The sequence below is a fragment of the Rattus norvegicus genome, chromosome 15 (assembly GCF_021556685.1).
Source record: "Rattus norvegicus strain SHRSP/BbbUtx chromosome 15, alternate assembly SHRSP_T2T, whole genome shotgun sequence".
Lineage (NCBI taxonomy): Eukaryota > Metazoa > Chordata > Mammalia > Rodentia > Muridae > Rattus > Rattus norvegicus.
Window position 1 is genome coordinate 5252112 of NC_141548.1, and position 8505 is coordinate 5260616.

Below are 8505 nucleotides of genomic sequence, written 5' to 3' on the forward strand. Positions count from 1 at the left end.
GTTGAAATTGCTGGGAATAGTACTTTCTTCTATCCCTATTACCACTCTGCTCTGGACAGAATTACCAAAGAATATGATGACTTGGGCTGTGTGTATGTGTGTCTTTGTGCGTTCTCTGTGTGTGTTTATGTGTGTCTGTTTGTTTCTTTGGGTATGTTTGTGTATTTATGTGTTTATATATTTATGTGAAAATGGAGGTTCTGTCAACTTACGGTATTTTTTCATAGTAGCTATTGTCCACAGTGTTTTATGAGATGAAGTCTTTCGTTATGGCAGATGGAGTCAGAGAGACTACAGAAAGATCAAAGTAAGGGGTTGGGGATTTAGCTTAGTTGTAGCCACTTGCATAGAAACGGCAAGGCCCTGGATTCGGTCCCCAGCTCCGGAAAAGAAAGAAAAAAAAAAAAAAGAAAGAAAGATCAAAGTATAGAGGAAGGGGCAGGGAAGATATCACAGCAGTTGAAATCACTTACTGTTCTTCCAGAGGATCTGGAATTGGTTCCTGGTAACCATACAAAGACTAACACCAACCTCGATAGGCAAAGCTGTCTTCCAGATTCTGCCCACACTTGACAACCTCGTGATCCACCCACCCATACAAAAGGCAAAACACAGATCCGGGTCTAGTGGCTAATAGTGACATTGACTATCTAATCCGGAGGGGAGGAGGCTGGCGGCCAGCAGCAGCCGCAGCGACAGGGGCGTCCAGAATACTCCAGGTCACCACCCTCCCCACCCACCACTTGTTTGGGCGGCTTTAAAGAGTTGAGTAAAATCAAGCTGGTAACCAACCATGGCTGAAGGAGGATTTGATCCCTGTGAATGTATTTGCTCTCAGGAACGCGCTATGAGAAGACTCATCAATCTGCTCCGGCAGTCCCGGGCCTATTGTACGGACACAGAATGCCTTCGGGAATTGCCAGGGCCCTCCGGTGACAGTGGCATCAGCATCACTGTGATCTTGATGGCCTGGATGGTGATCGCTGTGCTCTTCTTTCTACTGAGGCCTCCTCACCTGAGAGGCTTCAGCCTTCCTGGAAAGCCCTCCAGTCCTCACAGTGGACAGGTCCCGCCAGCCCCTCCTGTGGGCTAACATCCTGGTGTGGGAAGCAGCGATTGTTTGACACCCTGCACGACCGAAGGACTGCAGAGAACCTGGCACTACCTGTCTCTCCTTTTCCATCTGCAGTTTCATGAGCTTCTAGAAGTTTCACTTGCCAACTGCCTTTGTTTCCTGTGTTGCCACAGTCCTTATTTACAGTATACCTGAGTAAACGATTTCTTTGAAAAGTCGAGGGCTATGTTGGTTGGCCTAAGCTTAAACTTTCCACTCGTTCTCCCTGGAACCCTGACCATAGCGTCTGTGGTGGTTTCTGGCCCAACTGAAGGAAACTTAAGGTTTCTGCATTTAAGTATTTTAAGTGGTTTGGATAGATTTTAATTCTTTTCATAAGGTATTTATTTTGGGTTCTCTGGTATGAGTGACAGAGCTGTGCTGTAGTCACTTTACTGTGGCAGTTTACCTGTGGGTGGCAGTTTTCTGTAGTCCTTGACAGTGATGCTTTAGATCATTTTTCTTACAAACTCCAGCTGGCTTATATGGCTAGAATAGGAAAATCGATTTGGTTGTTTACTCATTTTTCTTTTTTCTTTTCTTTTTTTTTTTTCGGAGCTGGGGACCGAACCCAGAGCCTTGCGCTTCCTAGGCAAGCGCTCTACCACTGAGCTAAATCCCCAACGTTTACTCATTTTTTAAAAAATTCCCATTAAAAATTTCTGACGTTAGGAATACTTTAAATAAACATGATTGATTAATATTTTTAAAAGAGGTAAAACACTCAGAGACCTAGAAAACCATGGATGGGTTCCTCTTTAGTCAACTGGAGTCACAAAAATATCAGAATCACACAGTCAATCAGAATTCACCTGAAACCAGACACTACAGAAATGGTCTCATTTACATAGAAAGAATTGGCTGATGGGAAAGGATAAGCAAAGTTGCTCACCATGACCATGAAAGGACTCTTCACAACTGGGCATAGTGACTCAAAGTGCCAATTTCAATACTTGGAATAAAGAAATGGGTAGATTCCTGTAGGATCAAGGCCACCCTGTTTCACACAGCAAGTCCATTATGTTCAGTTCTGTCAGATTGTACTGAGAGGTCCCGTTTTTCCTTTTTTTTTTAATATTTAATTTTTACTTGTGTGAGTACATTGTAGTTATCTTCAAACACACCAGAAAAGGGCGTCAGGTCCCATTGCAGATGGCTGTAGGTAGCCATGTGGTTGTTGAGATTTGAACTCAGGATCTCTGGGAGAGCAGTTGGTACTCTTAATCCCTGAACCATCTCTCCAACCCCTGACAGATCCTGTGACAACATACTAAAACTCTTTATACATTCCTTCAAAGGGTTAATATTTCCAGGCTTGAATGACAATGGTGCATTATAACTTAGATGAAGTATAACATAAGTGACACTGGTCTCAGATATTGAAGTGGTGAGTAAACGATCAGAAATAGAAGGACGCCGCAGGCCACTAGATATCTATGCAGGATAGCAGGAGATGTAGTTGCACTTTTTACATAAAACACACAGAGCTTTCCAAACCTATTTACTTTTATTATAGTTTGTTTAAGATTTATGACGTATACCGCATTCTGCCTGCATGCATGCTTGCAGGCCAGAAGAGGGCGCCAAATCTCACTCTAGATGGTTGTGAGCCACTGTGTGGTTACTGGGAATTGAACTCCGACCTCTGAAACAGTAGCCAGTATTAACTGTGGAACCACCTCTCCGGCACCATTACTTCTATTCTAATCTGCCTGGTGTCTCCAGTAATTTTCTCATGAATGTTCTCTTGGCATGATAAAGTTTGATCTTAACCTATGCGCTCAGAAGGGACACACATCTGCAATGACATGTTCATTTTGAGTTTTGTATTTTGTAATCGAAGATCTTTTTGTTTGTATTTAGCATGGAACTATCTATGTAAACAAGGATGTTCTACTCCCTGCCTCTGCCCTCCTGCTTGAACTCTTGAACTAACAGTGGACCACCACCATGAAAGGCACTTTCTTCTTTGTGTCCCAAATCCACAAAAAAGCAATTAAGTGCCTACTAGGGCGTTATGAATATGCTATCACCTTAGATGGTTCACGGCATGGCGTATAGATTAACAACTTGTAGCTGGCCATTTCGAGGCATTGTTCAATTGGACTAGACAGAAGACTCTGGCATGAATTTTCTAATGGCGCTAAGTGCCCTTTCATTTTTCTGAAAGTCCTTTGGACTTATGCCAGAGTGAGGGATGTGCATGAATCTCACTGGAAATTAAGTGTCTGTTTCCTTTAAGGCTGAGGTTGGGTTTCTTTTGAGAGAGGAGTGCTTGTGACTGGGATGATTCAGGTCTCCTCCAGCCAGGGCAACTGTGGGAGAAGACATCCCTCAGGTGCACTGAATTCTCACTTCCACAAGGTGGCACCCATACCTAGCAATCCATATCCTCATTTCTTCAGGACAAACACATAAGGGCCATTGGCTAGAAGGGGTCAGAACAACACCACTCTTCTGTTCCCCTTTCATTGAGCAGTAAGTGGTGATCGCCCTTATAGACAGCAGACTGCTGTGGTCAGAATGGAGGAAGGTGATAATTTAAGGCCTGTCACTAGTAGGAATTAAAAGTTGACATTTTTATCTGCAGATAGTATAATAACATTTATGAAACATTTATGAAAATTCCAAGGATATAATCATTAAGGAAAATTTTCAAGCTGATTTCCCATTAATTATTATATATCAATTGTATAAAAAAATCAAAGAAAAGCTATTGCTAAGGAGTACTGATCAAAAAGACTGCATATTTTTATTTTTTCATTTTAATTTGCTTTCAAACAGTGTGTGTGTGTTCCTACATTTTAAACTGATGTGAACAAAGAGAAACTGTCCAGAGGGATAAAAAGAAATGATAGAAGAGGTAAGGAAAGGAAGGACAATGGTATTGAGACGCAGAGATAGGCAAAATATATGGTATATACATATATGAAAATTAGACACACACACACACACACACACACACGTGCAATAGCAGCAAGGTACTCAGCAGGTAAAGAACTTGCGGCACTAGTGTGATTATCTGAGTTCAATACCTGGGACCCATGGTAGAAACATGAACTGAATATTGTGGCACATATGTGCACAGACACACACATATCCACTGGCAAAGAAAACTTTGAAAATTCATAAACATTTGACTTTAGAGGCACAAGGATCAGGAGTTGGGAATGAGGTCACCCCAACATTCACTTACCTCAGAAAACCCAAGAACCGAAATTGAGCTAAGCTAATGAGTCCAATTAAAGTGTGGCAAATGCAAGAAAAAAGAATTTTAATGTGCAAATATGCATGGCATAAACCACAACAAATATTAGGTTAGAAATATCAAATTGCTGGTCCTTTATATTAGTTGATAGAAAGAAAGTAACAAAGAAACAAAAAAGAGAGAAAAGAAACTAAACGACAAACTTCTGAAGGGAAGTAGAAGCCATCAAAATGAAGGCAGGGAATGAAAGAAAATGGGCTGGGGTGCCATGCTTGAAGGAGGAAAAGACTTTAGACTCTCTGCTCCTATGAAGCTGACTAAGGCGGTGCCTGCGGGTCCTTCACAGGCGCTTTTGCGCTGCCTGCTCAGCTTGGGCACAGTTGTTTGTCCTCTTGTATCCTGTGCGGATTCCAGGTAAGGCAGGCAGTGGGAGAGCCAGGTCTCCAGCTAACTGGCTAAGCTGCTGTGCTTCAGAGCACAGGGTGCTTTGTTGCAGCTTGAGCAGGAGCTCCTGAGTCTGCACAGCCGCTGCCACAATGTTTCCACCTCACTCCTGCTTTCCTCCCCTGAGAAATCCCCTCTGGAGTCAGGTTTGCTGCTTGCTGTTGTCCTGAACTGCTGCCAAAGAAAAACAAGCTCGTTCCTGAAGAACTATTGTGAACCGGTCCTCTTCCCCCATATCCTAATAACTTTTCTCTTCCATTAACTATGATGTGGGCTACTTATTAAAAGTAGTTTGCAAAAAACTTTGCCTCCATCCTGCTGTAGTAGAAATAAGGAAAAAGGAAGCAGGTCCTTTTGTACAAAATACTTTATCAGAGGTCTTAAGCTCCTCAGGCTTCCTCAAAGAAGCTCTGAAGGCAATTTTAGGAAGTATCTAATAATTTTGTATGTGATAAAAGAAGAGAGGCCCTTGGGTCAACTAAAATCCAACTTTATTAGTCTGGTCTCTTAGTCTTCGGTGCATCTATCCAGGCTCTTCTGGCTTTTAGAGTCTCTAGCGAGAAGTGATATGTGATTCTCATGGGAGGACTGACTTTGTATGTTACCAGTACTTTTTCCCTTGCAGCTTTTATTATACTTATTTGTTCTCCATGTTTACTGTCTTAGGTAATATATGCCCAGGGGAATTCCTTTTCCACTCCAGTCTATTTCATACTGTGTGCTCCTTTTACTTTGATGAGTCTCTTGTTTAAGTTAAGGACATTTTCTTCTATATTTTGTTGAGAATTTTTTTTGTTTGTTTGTTGGTTGGTTTTTGTTTTCTGTTTTATTTGCCTTTGACCCAAGTTTATTTTCATCCTTCCTATATACTTTATTGTCTTTATCATTATTATATTTGTTATTTTGCAGAAAAATCCTGTATATTTCTTGGATGTTTTCTTCCAGGATTGACTTCCTTCCTTCCTACCCTCCCTCCCTCCCTCCTCCTTCCTTTCTTCCTTTGCTTTTCCTTTATTCCTTTTCCCCCTCCACTCTTTTCCTCCCTTTGGATTTAAGATTTCCTCTATCTATGCATCCATTCCTCCTATGATCTCTTCAATGCCTGAGGTTCTCTATTCCATCTCTTGTAGTCTGTTATTAAGGTCTGCCTCTGAGAGACTACTTGAGTTCCTACATTTTGCTCATCCACATCTCTCTGTTTAGGTTTTCTTTATTCATTTCCTTCCACCGTTATTGTTTTCACACATTTCTTTACTTTCTCTTTAAAGGCCTCTCCCATATGTGCAAATGCTGTTTTACAGTCTTTTTTTATTATTGTTCTTCAGTCATGTTGACATATTCAGGGCCTTCTGTCATAGTGTTGATGGGCTCTAATAGAGATTTGAATGCCCTGGCTGTTACTGGTTGTGTTTCTATGCTGGTCTGTAGTTATCTGGGGTTGGGAAGATTGTAATTCTAGGTGCTGAATCTGGTTTTGTGTGTAGAAAGTATTTGATCCCAACCATGGATTTCTGCCCATCCTTTGCCCAGTTAGTTTCTGGATAAAAGATTCACACTAGCTTTATATCTATGATAATCCTTAATCAGCACAAGAGCTGGGCAGATAGCTATCCTCTATACTATTATGCATATTTTTCCAATAATTCCGTTATATAATTTGCCATGGTTTTTTCTGGGATGCTTTAAACTCCAATTAGACCACTCACATGGCCATTATTTAAAGATTCCTACCTCATGGTGGCTTCTCCTCTATTTATGTTCTTCTTTCTACCCCTGTCTGTCATGGTCTCCTCCCACCCCCAAGCTGGGAACACCAGGGAACACCTGTCTTAATTCTGTACAGCTTTTGACTATAGGCATTTTAATTTACAATTCAGAAATAACTTGGAGGCAAGGTCACATAAGAGTATGCATTGGTGTTTTCTTTCTTTCGTTTGCTGTTGTTATTGTTGCTGCTGCTCCTGTTTTTATTTTGTCTTTTTTTTTTCAGAGCTGAGAGCCATATCCAGGGCCTTACGCTTGTTAGGCAAGTGCTCTACCACTGAGCTAAATCCCCAACCCCGTTGCTGTTGTTTTTAATTTGTCTTTGTTGGTTTGGTTGGTTGGTTGGTTGGTTTTTGAGACAGTGTTTTTCTACTGTACTAGCATTTTCAAAAGCCAGTTGCTTGATTAAGATATCTGGGGTCAGAGAAATGCCTGAGTGTTAGTATTCTGCTAGCAGCCTTCTGATGAAGATGTAGAACTCACAACTCCTGCTGCACCACACCTGCTTAGAGGGTGACACGCCCCCACCTTAAAGACATTGAACTAAACATCTGAACCTATAAGCCCAGCCCCAATTAAATGTTGTCCTTCATAAGACTTACTTTGGTCATGCTATATGTTCTCAGCAGTAAAACCCTAACTTCACGGTCCTGTGAAGGATCATTTCCCCAATGTAGGGGACTGCCAGGGCGTTGAGGGCACATGATTTAGGGCAAACATAGTCATGATCCTATTGGGTAGCGCTGACCTTAAATATTAAATCATCCTTTTTCAGTTCTGTAATAGCTGCCAACTGTAGGCTGGATACAATGGGGGCTAGAATGCCATATACATCTAATGCAGGGCAAAGGAAGGAGCGTCATCCAGTCCCACCAGTCTCTAAGGCTAATTTAGTTAAGGTCTAATTTAGAGTTCTATGTATCCTTTCTACCTGCCCTTAACTGTGGGGATGATATGCATAATGAAGCTTCCAATTAGTCCCCAAGATCTTAGTCAGTCACTGACATTTCTGAAATATGAAGGCAGGCCCTTATCTGGTCCTATTACCTTAGGTGCTCCAAACCTGGGAAAATCTCTTCTAGTATCTCTATCCGTCTATCCAGGAGGAAATGTCCACAAAACCCAGCAGGTATTTTGAGCCATGTCTTTCTTCCTTAATCTCTATAAAATCAATTTTCCCAGTAGAGGCCTCCAAGCTCTTACCTCTCAGTCAGGAGTTTGGATATTTGGGGTGACTGGGAGTGTTGCTCAGCTGATAAGCTTTAAAGTTTGTGATTCGTTTTACTCCCAAGTGAGTGACTGTGTGGATCTTTCTGAGAAGAGTTCTTGTTAAAGAGATGGATAATATTAGCTTACGTTCACTCGATCATCACCATCCCATTTAATTTCTTTTTCTGCATATATCAGTTGATCTAGGTGGTTCAGGTAGAACAGTATCCAATCTAGAGATGCTGTTTTCTTTAAGACTATGTCCTTAGCGGCCTTGTTAGCCCATGTGTTATCTCTAGCCATTGGTTTCTTTTCCCATGATGAGGGCTTGTGTTAATGTTATTAGCTTGGCCCTTTGAATTGAAGTGTCTGGAGGAACAGACTGAGTCCAGACTACCTCCATTTCCAGTGTCACCACTGCCTCTGCTCTCCTCTGACCCTCATGGGTAAAGCTGCTTTTGTTAAAAAACCAGATCTGTTCTGTCTCTGACAGAGGAGAATCACTTTGATGGAGTGGACAGTCCAAGTCAGGGTTGGGCAGCAGAATTGCATGGTTCGGGGAAACAGGTGGCTGGAAAATATGTAAGCCAAGATAGATTAATAAAGTCTGATAATGAAGCCTTAGGCATTACTGAACAGCAATCAGGATGTGTGTGTGTGTGTGTGTGTGTGTGTGTGTGTGTGTGTGTGTGTGTGATGAGTCCCAAAGTTAACTTATCCGCATCTTTATCCAACAGTGCTGTGGCAACAATAATAAGCAGGCAAT

At 41.7% G+C, this 8505-nt stretch overlaps 1 pseudogene; it reads left to right on the top strand.

The window, feature by feature from the left end:
* The first annotated feature begins 782 nt into the window (after positions 1–782).
* Positions 783–1093, top strand: LOC148000694 (small integral membrane protein 14 pseudogene; annotated as a pseudogene).
* The last annotated feature ends 7412 nt before the right edge of the window (positions 1094–8505 follow it).